Below are 20,257 nucleotides of genomic sequence, written 5' to 3'. Positions count from 1 at the left end.
TACTAATTCAACTGATGATGATGATGATGATGATTATAATTATTAAATAATTGCAAAACAAGGGTTACAGTTATAATGATAATAATAATTTTATATCATATTGTTATCATTAAATTATTTATAATTATTGATTATTTACAATTATTAATTAGATTAATTATTTATTAAAATGTTATCGAACTTGGCAAATATTTTTGGTAGGCCATACATTTTTAATGAGAATAACACCAATAACAGGTATCTGAGAGCAAAGATACAGATGGAAAGAGTCTTTTTATTAAACATGTACAGTAAATGTGTAATCATAATGTTGATGGTTGGTGATGTGGACAGCTTGTCTGTCTATCTCACCTCAGATGGAAGCGTTGGTCTGAAAGCATTCCAGTCCATCAGCACAATCTAAAGCAATTGACTCAGTCCTGCTCATGCAGAGACAGCACTAACTCGTGTAGACACACACACACACATGCAGACCCTCGCAAATCAGCTTCTTTTACCCCATGCTCTTCCTTTCTCTCTCTCTCAGACACGCATAATCACTTCTCCTGATAGTCCATCCCACAGGCCCTGAGCTACCGTTTCGTGTAAGACTCGATTGCTCCCTGAGTGATTTCACAGCGTGCCGGGCTCTGGCACTATGAGCTCAGACAGGAAGTGCTGCTGGTTGCTTATTTTGGCCCTGCTGTAACAGGCAGGTGCAGACTAATAGGAGCTAATGGACTGGCTATTGTGCCACTTCCTGTCGGAGAATTCCCCTGGTAGAGGCAGGTCCGGGGAACTTATCTGCAGGGGTTTGGGTCTCTGATGAAGGAAGTGAGCTCAATGCCACTGAGGCGCTGCAGATAACACACTTCCAGGCCAAACTCAAATGCATGGAAAAAGGCACGCAGACACAAAGACTTTACACAATGATAAAACTATGCAACACTTTTATAGCTATAATACACAAGCTTGAAGCTGCCACCCACATCAAATGTAAATTAACAAAAACTAACAACCAGCTTGTGGGTAAAAATATCTGAAACACAATGAAAACAATATATATATATATTTTTTTTTCATATGGCATGGCACAAACAGCACTCGCCTCATTTGCTATAAATAACGATATCCTATTTTTAGGAATCTGAAATGCATGACATCACACTAAAGGATTACACAGATCTGGGAAAAAACGGCTCTGATAAAAGAAAGTGTTTCTACTGAGTCAATGCATTTCTGGATTTTTTTTTTTTTTTTTTCTCCCAATGGTGTACGCCAACATTTAAATTTTGACTGTGAATCAAACTCAATTCTTCCTCCTTGCTGAGGAGTGTGTGGATGGACCAGTCAGGCCTTTACAATGCTCTTCGGGGTTCTATTATGTCAACCCAGAACAAACACTGACTTCATCAAGGCCTGGAAGAGGAAAGTGGCAGTAGGCACGTCAGCTATACAATAGATAAACCGGGTCCATTTCAGCTGAAATAATCCTCTCTTTACACACAGCTTGCCACCACTGCCTTAAGAGAAACTGTGAACATCTCAGTGTCAAAGCTTTTGTTGTCTGGACTAGACACGGTTGGGAAGCCTACTGCGGAATTTAGGGCTGCTTCCTGCGAGCAAAACAAGTAACTTTCACTCAGGCATCTGTTTACATCTACTACAAGCATTTCAAGCAAACACTTCCATGGTATATGATAGTATCTCTCAAGGATGGCCGTGTGTTGCAACACTGAGTTGTTTTGGTGGTCAGAAATGTCCCAAGATGTCAACTATGAAACTGTGGTCACCTATCCAAACATTTGCCACCTACAAACCTAAAAATGTCTTTCTCTGTACAAAGTCAATTAGATGCGAGTAGAGAAACATTGCAGCTGCCATTGTGTCACACTGGTGACCGCTATAGACTGCATTCATGAAAAACACAGTGTTTGGAAAAGCACTGCATGAATGTAACAGTCCATTCATACAACCAGTCAATACAGAAGCTGTCTGACAGTAAATCAATCAATTTAAGTGTTTTTTTTAACTCGTACACTTACAGATATGAATAGTGATTTTAGAAAATATGTTTAACATGTACAATAAAATGAAATATGACATATCAGCAGCCTAGAAATTGGAAACAGTTAGCAGTCTTCTGTGTACAATGCAAAGTAGATTCTCCATGCCCAATTTGAAATCACATAACTAGCCTTAACTTGCAATTTTAGAGTTAATATGCTGTAAACAGACATACCTCCAACACCTACATTTTCCAGAGAATTTCAACTTGCGTGCACTGGTCATCCTGGGATAACACCACATAAACGCCATATGTACTCCAAAACTGGTGGGGGCAGCAGAGGGGCTAATACTGACACATTGATTGTTCTGGAAGATTAATAACTTTAAGTGAAAAACAAACATTAAATTACTTGTACTGCACATTAAATGTAAATCTTCAGCTGTATTATTTCACAGGCTGTTTAAATGTGGGCCATTTGGTTTCCTGAAAAATCGAACACATAATGAATAATGGGCATAAAATATCTCCTCTCTTCCCACAGCGGCTCAGAGGGCAAAGACAGAGCTGTAGAAAAGCAAAACACTGATTATTTCAGACAGAGGGGTTTGAAAATCAACCTGAGCGTCGGGAGGATTTGTGTCATTAACCTCTCCTTCCACTCAGGGAGGGGAAAAAAAGTCAAACGTAAAAAGAAACGAGGTTTCCATGGTAACAGTGAATCTGAATATGGGAGTGTCTTTATTGAAAGTGACATATTAATAAACTGTAACCTCCCAAGGGCCAGTAATCAGGCTTCAATTAAGTTTTCTCTCCCTCTTTCGCTCTCTCTGTCAGATCTTGCGTTCATTTCGCCGGGGCTTCTGTTCCACGTCTTTGCCTCCAGTCTGCGTATGTGCATTTAATAATGCATCAAGGTGGTGGTCCTCAGACACTTGACATTAGCTGGGAAACGCACCACTGTTTTATCGATTAACTTGAAGTATTTCAGTAGCAGGTCATGAGCCAGGGGATGGTACAGATCTACTGTCATTTCCACCTCTGAGGAAAAATGAGAAAGAGTTAGAATGCAAAATGATGTAGAGTAGGACGAAGTGAAGCAACAAGTGGAGTGCATGATGGTTGCACTAATATATGTTGGACCTGTGGCATAGCAGTTATAGTGCTCATATGGAAAATTCAAGATCGAATCTGGCTTGCATCAAGAATCTAAATTTGCAAATGTTTTATAACATATCTTCCTGTCTTCTCTCTAATGCCCTATGTATAAAGAAAAAAATGCTCACAATTAAACAAAAGTTAATCTTTTGCTGGTTAGCATGGCTAACGGATTGCTGTCTCCAGGTAGACCACCTTGCAATAAAATTAAATGAAGAACATCTTTAGCACATATAGGTTGGATTAACTGACAGACAGATGACAAATATCCCATTTTACAAATACATGTTGATGCACCAAAAAAAAAAAAAAAAAAAAAAAAAAAACCCTTGACATTAAATGTGGTTTACAGTTATTTAAGACTTTGGGTGGGAAAAGCAGAAAAAAAAGATTAGGAGAGAATATGAAAGGTGAGATCAAATAGAAAAGAAAGAAAGAAGAAGACAGAGCCCATAAAAGTGGATTGATCGACCAATGTACAGTCCTTTCACTCTTGCTATGATCTGTGCTGATTTATGGCATATTACCTTCAGCAGAGTTTCAATAGAAGGGCTCATAGAGATATAGAGCACTGTCACGGCTGCATCCATTACTCAGTATGGAGAGATAATCAGACAAACCGTAATAAGGAGTCATTAAATGGCAGGAAAGGAAACTAAATCTCAAGAGATAGAGCCGATGGGCTCCTCACTGCACACATGTGCAAATCTCTCTCTAATAAACCATGATTACAGCACTGATTTAAACCAGAGATTTATGGCTTTCTTATAAAATTTCCCAGCCTTGGGTACAGCACCTCAACCTCTGCTGCCTGAAGCGACTGCAATATAGCGTGTCCTTGTTGATAGTGGACTCTCTGATAGAGTAAAACAAAAAAAAAAAGAAGAGAGTTTTTGCCTTGAACTAGGGGCATTTTTGTTAAACAGGCCAGGGAAGTAAAAAAAAAAAAAAAAAAGTTTAAAAAACAAAACATAAATAATAGATAAATATTTGAATGAGGAAAATAACCAACACTACAAAAAAATACAGAAGTAAATAAAAACACAGACAAGGACATAATTTTCACTTTTACAGAAATGCAGTGAAATTTTGGATAAGCTGTCATTTATACAGTTTTAAGAAACATTGCTGTTTAGGTTAAAGGTGTGATCATCATGGAATCTGCATTGTTACTGAGAAAACAAGGTGACTTAAGTTAGTATTAAAAATAATTAAAAGACAAAGCTGTATCAGTAAGATTTTTTTTTGAAAGGAAGTATGCATTAAATAGATCAAAAGTGACAGTGAAGACATATGTTGCAAAAGGTTTCGATTTCAAGTAAATGTTCTCAGCACCTACTTCAACACCTGAAAAGTTTCCATTACTATTCCATTACAATGGGTGCTTGTCCAACGTTATTGTGAACAAACAATTCCCGTCAGAATTAAGCTGATCAGATAAAAACAGGAAGAGGCCATATGAAAGAAAGGTAAACACTGGTAGGTTTCCTCTCTGCTTCAGGCTTACATGACTATTGTTCATGAAGAGGTGGTACAAATGCAGATAGCACAAAATTCAAACTCCATTCATTGTGCTGAAGATGAAAAGCCAGTTTATATTTAGACATGGTTGGATTGTTTGTCAGGTTTACCTCTGAATACTGGGCTTAATGCTAATACTGAGCTGCTGACTGGTTTTAGTCTTAGATTCAGGTTGAAGGACTTGAAGGAGGCAGTCAAAATTGCCTTTTAAGGATCAATTAAATACAGAGCAAGGCACAAATCAGCTTACCAGCGTGGCATTGCCTAATTAGACAAGTAATGATTGCAATGTTTTCATTGTTTCCTTGGTCACACTAAGCTTGTCAAAACTGAGCTAGATTTGCGTTTCCTATAGGAAATACCAGTGAGTAAAAGAAAGAAAGAAAGAAAGAAAGAAAGAAAGAAAGAAAGAAAGAAAGAAAGAAAGAAAGAAAGAAAGAAATGGTCTATTTCGGGAAAATGACCCAAAACTAATGATGACTCATCCTGCATTAAGCAGACTTTTATCCAATCAGATGCTCTCTAATATGAGAATGCCTTGCCCCAGTCTCTAACTGGCAATATCTTGTAGCAAATCATTGCAAATACTTGCTGCTTGAATAAAACAAATAAGCTATTCAATAGGCCCGACCTACACTTCCCATTTCAAAAGCAAACACATCAACACAGGAAAGAAAACTGCTCATCAAATGGGATCTTTAAACTTCAGTCTTTTAAAAAATCTTTTAAAAGTTTGCAATCATCTACACAACGGTTTGGATGGAGTAAATGTTGTCAAATGTGTATCTGAAACTAGCATTACCTGAGCACACTGCATCATGAGGTAAAGCCCCAGATAAACTGTAATGTACAGAAACAATGACAGGTTTCAGAGAATAAATTAATCCTATGTTAAGCAGACCATCTCTTTGTGTGCTGCTCTCTGATGTTCGCTCTCTGTCTGTAAATCTGTGAGGAAGTGTTGGAGTCTGTTAGCTGAAGTTTTCTAGGCACAGAGGTCTGGTAATTTAAACCCCACACAAGGCCTGTTTTACGAGCACACGCACGCACACGTCTCTCTCTTCTCTCTCTCTGCACTCAGTATTTATGACACCGTCTGTCTCCCTCCTCCTGTGCACGGTGTAATTTAGGGTGACGGTGAGGAAAGAGAGATAAGATGAATGGAGCGGCAATGTCTTGAACGGAGACATCTAAATGAACAAGGGTGCAGGTGCGCCGTGTTACGAAGAGGATATTAGAGGCAGACAGGGATGACAACACTGCAACACTGAGGAAAATTTGACAAATACACACTTTGTTATTTAGATTAGCAAACAGGTACTTTCTAGAATCTCTCCAGCAAAGAAGAAAGTTGCAGAGGTACAAACACACACACACACACACGGAAAAAAAGGCACTGTGTAAAATTACAGTCATAGTCAAATCGGAAACCGTACTGTGAATTTGGGGATCCTTGCAGCACAGAAAAGGAAAATTGTATTTTTACAACATTAAAGAACTTAAATTTTACCACTAGATTTACTTTTCTCTCTGTTAGTTTTATAAGTTTACATATACTCTGTGTTAGTTAGGAGAAAGGTACACAGGTTTGAGTAACTGTCTGTATTCTGGAGTGGGAGGGAAGTTTAACACATGATGGCAGTTGTTAAACTTTTTTTAAACCAATGACCCCAGCAGCAACACTGGCAGCCTAAAATTGGAAATTGTTTCCTATGCTTACCAAGGCTACATTTATTTGATCAACAATACAGTAAGAACTGTAATATTATTATCATAACAATTTAAAATAACTTTTCTAGTTTTCTATTTGAAAATACTTTAAAATGTAACTTATTCCTGTGATAGCAAAGCTATAAGCAGCCATTACTTCAGTCATAACTTAGTGCATGGCTACAATGAAAATCAATATCACACATTCATACAGCACTGTAATAAAAACTAAACATTTTACTATATTGCTTTTGAACATACTTCCATATTCTGTGTTACTCAAACATGTGTCATCATAACATATGAGGACCCTAAGGGCTTTACAGAATCAGCTGGAGAGAGACTTAAACATTACCAGAGCAACGTTTTGGTGCTTCACAGATAAATGCCTCCTCTCTTGTGAGACTAAAAGTTTGAAATACTAGATTAAGAGCAAAATAAATAATGCAATAGATAATAGTCAGGGGTCTTCTAAAGTACCAAAAAGTGGAAGATGGACTATGCCAGCAACACAAAAATGTGTTATTTTGACTTTAAAAGTAAAATGAATATCTCGCATTCCATTGTTCCTTTACATTCATCAAAATCCTAAAACCTTGCTTGCTTCAGATTTAAATTAGATTTATTTTTTAATCTCAGAAATTCAGAGTGGACTTTTGAACCAGACAATATATGAGATCTGCATTACTGCCAGACACACTCAAGACTTCTGTCATGTGGAATTGAGCAGTGTGTTGAGGATAAATGCTTTTATGGGCGGGAAACACACAAACCCTTTCTTCCTAGACAAATGAACAGCAGACAGAGTCACGTCTGTGCAAGCGGGTGTACAGTATATGTATGTGTTTGTGTGAACAGAACTCTGATACGGCACTCGGGCAAACAGATGTGTGAGAGTGAGCCAGCAGACAAACATTACCACAGTCGTTTATCTGTCAGAATGGAGACTGGAAAACAACAGAGTTCACAAACACAGACACACATGCACATTGCACATGTTCTCTCAGGTTCTGGCAAACTTGAATTATGCCTCCTACACTCTCATTAGTCGCCACATTCATTCCTCATTCTTGGGTTTTAAATGAGCACTTTGAGGTACTTCAAGTGTTTCTGCATTCTCAGCTCTGGCGTCCATCCAGAACAGTGGGGACACTGTGCAGTGACCAAAGTATTTCATGATTTTCTTTTTTTTTTTTTTTTTTTTCTGGCATATAGTGCAATATAAAAGCAGTATTATATACAACCATTGATTATAACAAATAATGGCTTAAAATATCAACAGAAAATTGATCTGAAGGTTATGAGCACAGTTCATTTTGTATATGACAAAATGATGACTAATAGGTCTCTCACTCGCCCTCAACTTCCACCTTTCCACTTGTGTGTTTAGGATCTGGAGGAATGTCAGTTTATAACAGGGAGCGTTCTGGGTAGGAATGAGCAGAAGCATTGATACTTTAAAAATTCAGATACAAACATCAATTCTAATTTTATTTTATATTATTATTATTAGTATTAGTTGTAGTAGTAGTAGTAGTAGTAGTATCATAATTATTATTAATAATATTTATTTTATTATTTATTATTATTATTATTATTATTATTATTATTATTATTATTATTATTATTATATTTGTTTTTTTTTTTTTTTTTTTTTTTTTTTTTTTGCAACTCTGAGTTTCCAGTGTTGTACCACAGCAAACTGCAGTGGCAGCAGACTCTTTCTGTCTCTTAACAGTCAATCACAACCAATTATATGAAAACATGTCATCCAACATGTAGATAAATTTGATTCTTCATCTGAAACAAATTGCAAAAAATACAGTTGCTCACTAATGGATCCTCTGCAGTGAATGGGTGCCATCAGAATGAGAGTCCAAACAGCTGATTAAAACATCACAGTAATCCACACCACTCCAGTCCATCAATTAAAGGGTTACTGCACCCCAAAATTAATATTTTGTCATTAATCTGACAGGTTTTTATCCAAAATATCTTAAACTGTGTTCCGAAGACGAACTGAGCTTTTACGGGTTTGGAATGACATGGGGGTAAGTGAATAATGACAAAGTTTTAATTTTAGGGTGGAGTATCCCTTTAATGTCTTGTGGAGTGAAAAGCTGCATATTTGTAATAAACAAATCCATCACTGTTTCAACGTTAAACCGTTGCTTCTGGTCAAAATACGTGTCCATAATCCACAATAATGCTTCATCCAGCAAAATAAATAAATAAACAAATAAATAACATCCCTGTCATCCTCTCACATTAAAATCATTTAAAACAGTTTTCAACTGTTTTCGCTTGTACACAGTGCTTGATTTGTGCATATTCCTCTCCTGCTTTAGACAAGATGACTTTTTCACTGAAATGATTGCACAGAGTCCACTGTCACAGCTGCAAGCTACTCTAGAATACACAGATATTTTGGAAAAGATTTTAATGAAGAAAGATGATCAGGCCTAACAGGGCCACACTAACAGCCAAACCATGACTGCCTAGGTCTAAAATGTCAACTTTGGAATTTTTGGAAACAGTCACGCTTTTTTTTAATTTCATTTGTAGCAGTGAACAAACAACACAAACACACACAAAACACATGTGTACTCAGACAAGAAGCAGCACAAAGTCTCTTTCCCCTCATTTTTCTCTCTATGGGGTGATGCACATAAATATATACTATGGAAGCCTCCCATTCATCTTTTTAACAGTGCTTCAAAATGTTTGTGTTTGTGTGTGTGTGAGGTGGGGACTGAATGGAAGCTTTCTAAAGCATGCCCTCATGTCATTTTTGTTTTAGTAAGAAGGAATGACATAGCAGGGGAAGAGAACGCAGAACAAATTATGATATCGTCAGACCCTAGCTTCCCCTCTTTTTGCAATCCACTAATGCACAGCAGTACAGAACATAAATATCCCTTCACGTCAGTTCCTCTGAGCTGCTGCTGTGTGCGTGCCTCGCTGCAGGGACGAACTATCCGTTCAGCCTTTTGTCAGCTCATAAAACTAGAGTTTTGCTTACAAGCCTCACTGTATTCCCACCGCCGACGGGTTTCCGAGGTAATGTGATAACATGATACGTTGTTATGTATGTGGAGGGAGAAATTAAGGAGTGTGTGGAATAAGGGAGTCAAAGTTGTGGCTGTCATGACGAAGGCCTGTGACTTGATACTGTACAATATTTTTAACACAACCGTGAGGGTGAGGAACGATTCCAGATGTGTTTTTAATGCAGAGAATCCTTGCTTTTAAAACTGGTATGCCAGAGCTACATGAATGTCCTGTTTGCATTAAACATGGGGTACTAGATCTCATACTGTGTTGTGGTGAAGCCCCAAGGCGTCAAAACTCAAGGAGTCCAAGTTGTGAATTGAGAGTCCCAGTCAAGAGCACTTTAGAGTGAATCTCAAGCACTGAAGCGAGCCTTTGAGTCACTGGATTCAAGTGTAGACACTGAAAAGGGCAATTCTGACAAAAGAGCCAGACAGATACACAATGTCAGAATGGATCGCAGAGTTACAGATCCAAAGCTAATCAGACAAAAGTCTGTACAGACACAATGGGGCAAAGGCCAACTGTCAGTCATTTCAGAGATGGTTGGATATCACAAGAGAAAACGGGAGAGCTTGGGTAAGCATAGAAGTCTGGGAGAAAGCAAAACTTTCTTAACTAAATGTTACTGTACATATAGGTTTTTTTTTTTTTTTGCATTGTGTGAACTTATAGTGCAGCACCTGTGAGAAATAATCTGAAATACACAAACTAGTTGGGCAGCATTAAGAATTAAACCTGCGATTCCTTTTCAGTTAATGAGATAAAAATTGGGTGATGCCCCACAGAATGTTGAATTGGAATGACAGGAGGAACCTCCTACATTTCAATTCAAAGCTATCCAGCCCAGTCACAAAATAATTTAATAATTAGAAATATTTAGGAAATTAGAGCATTCTGGGAAATTATGTATTCTAAAATTAACTAAACTAAAACAATTTTCCAGAAAATAAAGAAGAAGAAGAAGAAGAGAGAGATAGAGAGAGAGAGAGAGAGAGAGAGAGAGAGAGAGGGAGGGAGAGAGATAGAGAGAGAGAGAGAGAATCAGCATATTGTAATGATTTCTGAAATATCACGTGACAGTGATTGCTGCTGAAATTCAGCTTGCCATCATAGGAATAAATTACATTTCAAAACATACAAAAATTTAAATAAATAAATACATGTTATTTAAAACTGTGACTATTTCACAATGTTACATTTTTTACTATATTTTTGATCAAATAAATGCAGCCGTGGTGAGCATAAGATACTTCTTTAAAAATATATATATATATATATATATATTATATATATATATATATATATATATATATATATATATATATATATATATATATATATATATATATATATATATATATCACACTTCCAAGTTTTGAACATTTGCGTTTGTATACACACAGCAGTGTGTCTGTGTATGCACATTATTGTGCCTTATTTATTTTGTTTAAATATGTGATAAATCCATTGGTAATTACAAATATAATTAAAATATATACACCTAAAAATGCTTATAAATGATAATAATGGTGTGTATGATGTTTATGGGTAATTCAAAGGAAAAAAATGTATTACTAAAATACATTTAAAACCAGTCATGAATTTCTTTGAATCAAAGGGAGAGATTTCAAATGAAATAAAATTTGAACTGAACTTACAATTCTAGAACTTTTTGCATGTAAATTCAGGAACTGAATTGAAACTTAAAGGCATTCTCAATTCAATTTAAAAATGGCACAAAACCCTGACAGAAACACGCTGCATCATTCTAGCATAGTTGATATTGTGGCTTCACTGCAGTATCATCTTCATCTATTGTCACTACCATACAAACTTCTTACACCTTGCCCTTGATCTTTTGTAATGTTCTTTATACAGACACGCACACAGATAATCCGTTTAATTGGTATTAACCCAAACACACTCATTACAGAGATGGATGTGAAGGTTTAATTGCCCTGCTGAGCACTGGAGGTGAATGCTACAACACACACAAACTCACAGACAATCCTCATTACTCTGAGGGATTACCCAGTCACACACAGAGTGTCAGACAAGTTACAGACCAGCACTCATCCCTGATCGCTGCATGGGCTCCGGGGCCATAGTATTCATCTTCTATTTTTAATTTTGTGCACCACTTAAAACAGGGGTAGGGTGTATAAACTGAGCCTGTAAGAACTAGCAGTTAGCCAAGGAGTCTTATTTTTTGTAATCCACTTTTATGTAACCAAATTTAAAAAATAGCAAGCCTTAAAAAAAAAAAAAAAAAAAAAGAGAGACAACTAACTTGTAAGACTATAGTCTAAACCTTTTATGCATTCTGCCGGAGAGAGTTCTTTATTTGGTGGGTGTTTGTTTGATTGTTTGTTGGCAGGGACTGGACTTTTTTGGGATTTTTTATGCTGACTTTGGGGGATTTTGTGGAACAAATTTGAACAGTGTGAAATGTGTTATATAAAACTGAGAGTAATACTCTCTTACTGGTAGCTGAAAGCACAATCAAATTATTTGTGACAGCCTTCTGGAATACTTCAAAAATCTTCCGTTTTTCATATCCAGAACATTGTTAGGAAATGTTACTTGAATAATGAACACTACTTATACAGCATTTATTGGTCAATATTAATAATTAGAAATGTTTCTTGAGCACCAAATCATTTATAAATACATATAAATTAACATTATCATTAAGACTAATAAATGCTGTAAAAGTATTGACCATTGTTCAAGTTTTTTTTATTAAATAACAATAATTAAAAACCTGAATATTCTGTGTGTATATATATATATATATATATATATATATATATGTGTGTGTGTGTGTGTGTGTGTATACAGTGGTGTGAAAAACTGTTGGCCCCCTTCCTGATTTCTTTGCATGTTTGTCACACTTTAATGTTTCAGATCATCAAACAAATTTAAATATTAGTAAAAGATAACACAAGTGAACACAATATGCAGTTTTAAATGAAAGTTTTTATTATTAATTAAATCCAAAACTACATGGCCCTGTGTGAAAAGTGTTTGCCCCCTTAACCTAATAACTGGTTGGGCCACTGTCAGCAGCAACAACTGCAATCAATTGTTTGCGATAACTTGCAATAAGTATTTTACAGTGCTGTGGAGGAATTTTGGTCTACTCATCTATGCAGAATTCTTGTAATTCAGCCACATTGGAGCATCTCAATAGGATTCAGGTCAGGGCTTTGACTAGGCCACTCCAAAGTCTTCATTTTGTTTTTCTTCAGCCATTCAGAGGTGGACTTGCTGGGGTGTTTTGGATCATTGTCCTGCTGCAGAATCCAAGTTTGCTTCAGCTTGAGGTCACGAACAGATGGCCGGACATTCTCCTTCAGGATTTTTTGGTAAACAGCAGAATCCATGGTTCCATTTATCACAGCAAGTCTTCCAGGCACTGAAGCAGCAAAACAGCCCCAGACCATCACACTACCACCACCATATTTTACTGTTGGTATGATGTTGTTCTTTTTCTGAAATGCGGTGTTACTTTTACGCCAGACGTAATGGGACACACATCTTCCAAAAAATTCAACTTTTGTCTCATCAGTCCACAGAGTATTTTCCCAAAAGTCTTGGGGATAATCAATATGTTTTATGGCAAAACTGAGACAAGCCTTTATATTCTTATTGCTCAGCAGCGGTTTTCGTCTTGGAACTCAGCCATGCAGACCATTTTTGCCCAGTCTCTTTCTTATGGTGGAGTCATGAGCACTGACCTTAACTGAGGCAAGTGAGGCCTGCAGTTCTTTGGATGTTGTTGTGGGGTCTTTTGTGACCTGTTGGATGAGTCGTCGCTGTGCTCTTGGGGTAATTTTGGTCGGCCGGCCACTCCTGGGAAGGTTCTCCACTGTACCATGTTTTTGCCATTTGTGAATAATGGCTCTCACTGTGGTTCGCTGGAGTCCCAAAGCTTTAGAAATGGCTTTATAACCTTTTCCAGAATGATAGATCTCAATTACTTTCTTTCTCATTTGTTTCAGAATTTCTTTGGATCTTGGCATGATGTCTAGCTTTTGAGGATCTTTAGGTCTACTTTACTTTGTCAGGCAGGTCCTGTTTAAGAGATTTCTTGATTGCGAACAGGTGTGGCAGTAATCAGGCCTGGGTGAGGCTAGAGAAATTGAAACTCAGGTGTGATAAACCACCAGTTTTAACAGGGGGGCAAACACTTCTTCATACAAGGCCGTGTAGTTTTGGATTTTGTTTTCCCTTAATAATAAAAACCATTTAAAAACTGCATGTTGTGTTTCGGGAAGGGGGCCAATACTTTTTCATACCACTGTGTGTGTGTGTGTATGTATATGTATATATATATATACACACACACACATATCCAGAATATTCAGGTTTTTAATTATTATTGTTATTTAATAAAGAACATTGTTACTTGAACGATGAACAATACTTTTACAGCATTTATTAGTATTCGAAAACATTTTAACATTTAAGGTTGTATAAATGAACATTAACTTAGATTAACATTTACAAATTAACATTAACCTAGACACTACAGAACAAATACCGTAAAAACTGTTTTTATTGTTAGTTCATGATACCTAATGCATTAACTGTTAACAATTTGAAACTTAAGAAACTGAAGTATTATATTTTATGTAAATTCAAAATGCAATGTCACATTTTTTTTATAATCTAAATATCAATTTGTAACGCATTACCACTGATGCTGATCCACATCCAAATCACTTAGGTTGTGATCAACAACACTGAGACACTAAAAAGGTTCACAGAAAATCTTAAAACTGATGAAAAGTGAACAGATTTGAGATGTGACAGTTTGAGACCGAGGCAGCAGGTATGGCCAAACTCAATCATCCGGTGAAGGCAAGCTGTTCACCGCAGATGTTGTTGACAGGTGACAGTTGTTGCACAGCGTCAAGCTAGCTTGAAACAAAAACATCGCAAATCCCCTGCTAGATGCACCTCGACCATCCAGAACATGGAGCAAGCTCGCAGTTCAGACCTTCTGCTGCACTGTTAGTTTGCACTGGAAAACTTAGCACAATTGAAATCACACTATCAGCCAACGTCACACAATTAAGCATACTGCGTGTTTTGACTGTAAAGTCAAACATTTTGCCTTTTCCATCCCCGGGCCACATATACTCACTGTTTTAGGTCTCACAGAGCTTAATCAAAGGCTGCTTATATCAGGCTCTGTCAAAGAGATACTCCACAGACTAAGGAGGAAAAGAGGAGTGGAGGGAGGGAAGGGGAGCAGGAGAGGAAGAGATTATCCAGATAGCAGCTAGCATGAATCATATGGCCAGAGAGCGCATGTAGCTAGAGCGAATGTGAGCTAAACAAGAAAAAGAAGGAGTGTGTTAACTCTGGGAGAACAGATAAAGAGTATACTGGGGCAGTGTGTAAAACTTGTGCAGCTGTGGGCTGAGCTTATCCCATATCCATGAAAGGCTAAAAAAAAAAAAAGACATGATTTACATCACAGCAGGACTTGGGAATCCAGGCCGGATTTGGGCAGCCAGTGTAGGCCCAGAGGTAGGTCAGCAGAGGAGTCATTGAAAGAAAGCAGCAGAAGACAGATGACAAACTTTAAACAAGCCTAGAACCAGATTATTGTTTTAAATTCTGATTACAAGTTCAACCCAAAAAGACCTGCACTGTGTCAGGTCAGTAGAGAGCAAAATGACAATGAAGCTTGTTTACTGACTTTTCAGATTGGCCATGAAAAATAAATACAATAATCATTTCTGTTTCTCTGAAATAATTCAAATGTATTGTCTGTTATTATTATTATTATTAGTATTATTATTATTATTATTATTATTAATAATAATAATAATAATAATAAATATTACTTTCATTAACATGTATATAGTATAATGTTATTAATACTACTACTACTACTAATAATAATAATAATATATTAGGGGAACCTTTTAGGTAACTAATAATGACAAAGTATTAAAGAAATAAGAAAAAAGCAAACAAAACATAAAACAAATAAAACATAGGTAAATCAAACAAATGTTTGTACACAAATACAAATACACATACACAAATATATCAATATGTACACTTTGTGATGATTACATATATCTTATATGACAGCGGTTCTCAATTCCAGTCCTTGCACGTTTTGTATGTCTCTCCTTGTTAACACACCCGATTCAGATAATCAGCTCGTTAGAAGTGAGCTCTGTGCATGAACTGTGTTCCCATTGACATGGTCCCTACACAGTGTTCACTGCTCCCTACTCCCTGAGCAGGGGAAATCTGTTGAAGTTTACTTCACTTCGGAACATTCATTCATGGATTTGTGCTGCACAACGTCTTCACAGATGGACAAATGTGACATCATATACCTCTGTAAATAAATACAATTTAAATTCATGTCTCGCTCACTTCAGTGCACTTTGAATGGAACATATACGTTCGCTTCGAACTGGAATCATGGCGGAATATCCTGCGATGTTCACTTCACAGAGCACTTACATTGTGCATTCAAATATGCAGAGCAGGGGGTAGCGAGGACTGTAACTGAGAACCGCTGTTATATGATATAGATTATAATTATATATATATATATATATATATATATATATATATATATATATATATAAAAAATCAATTAACATTTTGGAATTATGCTCCCAGCGCCACCAACAGAGATCATGATTGTTTTGCTTTTAGCAGTGCTAAATTTTATCCTAAATTTACATAAGCACAAACACAAATATTTGAATGATTTATTATTGGAGGACATTTATACACAGGTTTCACACAGAGAAACGTGTAGGCATGGTTAGCGTTGTAGAATATAGATTTTGGCAAAAGTGTTCAGAGTGGGCAAGACAATAACGAAAGGTGAGAGATAGAAAAAACAAAAAAATAGGGAGGATGATATTTATCCAAGGGACACAATGAAAGGCAAACAGAAAGGAATTGGTGGAAAGAAGCTGGAAGTATCCGTCAGTATAAATGACAAAAGGAAAGCGAGTGGTTTCTCATATCACCACGAGAAGCCATGACCTTATAAGTGATAGTTTGAAAAACAGTCCAAAAACAGGCTATCAACAGCAATACTTTTACAACATTTACAGAATATCTGATTTTGGCATTCACATGGAAGAACAAGAAAACAAGTAATTAAAGATGAATCAGCTCACTCAGTTGCTTTCAGTGGTCCTTTATTTTCCCAGGATCCTCTGCTTTGCGGTTTTGAGAGGCAGATTGGATAGTGTTTCCAGGAAATGAAAAGGTGCAGGAGAGGTGCATGATGGGGGATTTCTCTAGCTTACAATCAATGCCATGATGACTTTAACATCTGAGAGTGTGTTTAATGTGTGTAAATCCCTCAGTGAAAACTGGTTGACCTAAAAAAATGCCATTAACATATGGCAATCTACTAGCGGCCTGTACTTACAAAATCAATCTCATGTACATTTAAAACATGCATTGAGCAAGTGTACATGTCTAAACGTGTGCATTTGTGTCAGAGGGTTGCCGTCAGCATGGTTCTGCTCAAGAAAATCAACTCCTGCCATGAATCAACAATATGATTTTGTCTGACATGCAATCACTGTATTGTAATTAAAAAGAAATTACACCCTATGATACAGCAATATGCTTCAAATAGTATCTATTATTCACAAAAAAAAAACAAAAAAAAAACACAATTGCATACTAATTATGTTGCAATTATGAAATACAACAATGCCTCAGTAAGTTTGCCATAACGCTCCCCCACACCGCGTCTGGTGTGGTGTGATATTTTTTTTTTTTAAACAGACCTTCATTAAAAAGCTAATTTTTCCAATTCATTTCCTGTTTATTGTGCGTCATTAGAGATTGATGTGGGATGGTACAGTTATCTTCCTGATAGCATTTTAAATGTTTATAACATTGGCACTGTGTACAACATTTAGTGAACTGGTTAAAAGAGGAAGAGGACGCTCTTTGAAACTTACAGTAGACTTAATACAAGGGCAGCCCCACTGTTTCCATCTGTTTTTAACATTTGAGCTGAGTAAAATACACCTTCTTCATTTGAATGATCTTCTATGATTCTTCCAAATCTACCCCTCTGTTGAATCTAGAACCCCAAAGCAAAACAGGTCATATTTTACTTGAGTTGGAGGTTCAGATAGAATGTGAGAAGATAAACAGGCTGTGTTATGTGAATTAATTGCAATAAAACACATTTTTTCAGGCTGCACTCAATAACATATAGAGCAGCCCGTGTGGTCAGATTCATAAACTACTGACTCTTATGAACCAGTTCTTTTTAGTCAAACATATGCAGTGCAATCTGTGTCTGATTAACAAACAAATAAGTCTTTTAACCTAGTATTTTGTAGTGAGTTATCAACATGCAGTTCAATTCACAAACAACTGACTCTTTTGAAATGGTCCTTGTAATGAATGATTCAATAAATTTCAGTAAATAAATAGCAATTATTTTGTATATTAATAGCAATTCAGTAGATAAATAGCAATTGAATTGTATTGTTTAAGCCGTGGTATTCATTTTAAAACTGCTTCTTTTTTTTATGTACACAATTAAACTGTTCCCTGTATAATCTGAGACATTAATTTTCAATGGTCACAAATATGGCAAAATGAATTCAAATTAAATTAAACTGAAAACCAAATCAAATGGTGAGCTTGTGAATTGGAATCAATTTAGGAAATCATGAAAAAACTTTTTATGTATTTAATTTAAAAATAAGAAATAAAAAAGTTAATATCTCTGCAGAAGATTTCCTAAACATTTTCTGTATGCCTGAAATCAACAAGAAGATAAATAATCACAAAACCATGGACCTTTCAACTAACTCATCAACAAAATTCAAACACCAATTGTTCACAGTCAGGTATTAAAACTTGTTACCAGATAAAAGAAGATATTCAGCATAAAGTGTAAAATCTCTGTGGTGATGAATTGTCTTTTGTGGGCTCCAAACCTACAGCCTTCTTGTCTCCAGCCTACATCTTTATCCACAAACCCTTACCACCCTCCATCATAATATGGCAGAACATTTGTAAGCGATCCTTGCCGCTGTGAATGAAAGCTAAAAGAGTTGTCTTGGGAGTTTCTGTTTGTCAGATGTGACAAAACGCTTGTTGCAAGGTTAGGTATCTTGAGCACTTTCTGTTTAGTGCCCCCATTATGTCTCTCTGTCTCTCTCCACCTGTGAGAATAAAAGCAAATCGAGAAAGGGGGAAATGCAGTACGGAAGTGAATGTTTGGTGAACAACTAGAGACTGGCTGAACCCACAACGACAATTTCTTTAAATATTGCCAAGCCGTTAAAGTCATCTGTGCATCTGTGTGAAGGAGGTTTGCTGGATGCTTAGTGGCTATTAACATGTTTCTGGTTGACCCCTGCATACTTTGGGTTATATTTTCCACCTAAAATGATGAGCATAGGGCTGCTGGAGCCAAAATGGCTGCTAGTTTTGTGGCTAGTGGTTTGACTTGAAACCAGAAGAGACTGATAGGGGAAACATATGGCTATTAAGGATGTCACATCCTGTTTATTTTGTTCAACATGCAGGGTTGTGCAATAATCAGAAATGTTGAATTTTCTGATTACATTTTTCTGATTATTAAATGAAATGATGAATAGACACATGCATTTTTTTTAAAGCTGCTTTGAAACATTTACATTACATTACATTTATGCAAAGTGACTTACAGTGCACATTCAGGCTAACATTTTTTTTTTTACCTAACATGGGAATCGAACCCACAACCTTTTGCACTGCTAACGCAATGCTCTACCACTGAGCCACAGGAAACAACGTGCATTGAGAAAAGCTCTACAAATAAAATTGAACTGAACTAAATTAAATTGAATTTTAATTGAAATGGCCACACCCACAGGATGTTGAAATGGAATGAGAATAATTTCCAAGAAATCCAATTCTATTTCCATTGCATACAACAGCATAAAACAAATTCTGCATAAGCCATTATGTCATCATTTAAATATAATATACACGTGTAAATCAAATTTTGAATTATCTGAGTGAGCTTATAAAATGAAGTATAACACTGGGTTTAATTATAATATGTAATACAGTATTAACACCTGATACCATGGTGCCACCACAGTATTATTTCTATAATGACTTACTTGTGTGTATTCTAACTTCTTCTTTAAATTCAAAGCAGCTGTGAGGGTTTAAGCAACACATTCTAATTTTTTCATGAATGATGCTCCTCTGACTGAGGTTTTGATTCCCGGAGACCTCAAACTGCCCCAGGGAAACTATCCCTGTTCAGATATATATCACCCATTACTGAGGGCCTTCACAACTGTTCGCTCATTCATTTATGTTCTCCTCTCACTCGCTCACTCTCTATCTGTTCCACCGCCGCAAGCTTCCTTTTATCGACTGTTTAGGCACACTGCTGAGATAAAGCATTAAAAAATATCCCACGCTGCCTTGAGTCGTGCCGTTTCTGGCAATCTGCATGAGTTTGAATGACCAATGACAGCAACTGGAAAGCTTCATATATCAAAGCCAACACTGCTAATCCTGACTCCTCGGAAAGTCATCTCTTGACTTCCTGTAAATTGAAGGAAAAAAAAGACAACTTTGTGCTTATTGTATGAGAATGTGCGGGCATTGTGTGCATGACAGTCATGTAATGTTTGATCCGAGACACACATGACGCTTTCAGTCCGCTGATTTGTGTCACTGCACAAAAGTGACAGAAGAGAAGTGCCAGTCCCATCATTTGTTTGGAGTCTCGAGTGCTCAAGTGTCTAAATTATTTATGAGAGCCGAGTTATGCACAAACGCTGGAAAATT

General features: G+C 36.6%; 1 long non-coding RNA gene across 1 annotated transcript in view; it reads right to left on the bottom strand.

Moving 5' to 3' along the window:
• Positions 1 to 322: 322 nt before the first annotated feature.
• LOC122146127 overlaps positions 323 to 20,257 on the bottom strand; it is a 49,434-nt gene continuing 29,499 nt past the window's right edge. Inside the window, exon 3 of the long non-coding RNA XR_006160819.1 lies at positions 323 to 3,028. This is a non-coding gene — a long non-coding RNA (uncharacterized LOC122146127). The remainder of the gene's footprint in view (positions 3,029 to 20,257) is intronic.

The sequence above is a fragment of the Cyprinus carpio genome, chromosome A9 (assembly GCF_018340385.1).
Source record: "Cyprinus carpio isolate SPL01 chromosome A9, ASM1834038v1, whole genome shotgun sequence".
Classification (NCBI taxonomy): domain Eukaryota; kingdom Metazoa; phylum Chordata; class Actinopteri; order Cypriniformes; family Cyprinidae; genus Cyprinus; species Cyprinus carpio.
Note: the sequence above shows the minus strand (reverse complement) of the source record. Positions and strands in the feature narration are given on the sequence as shown.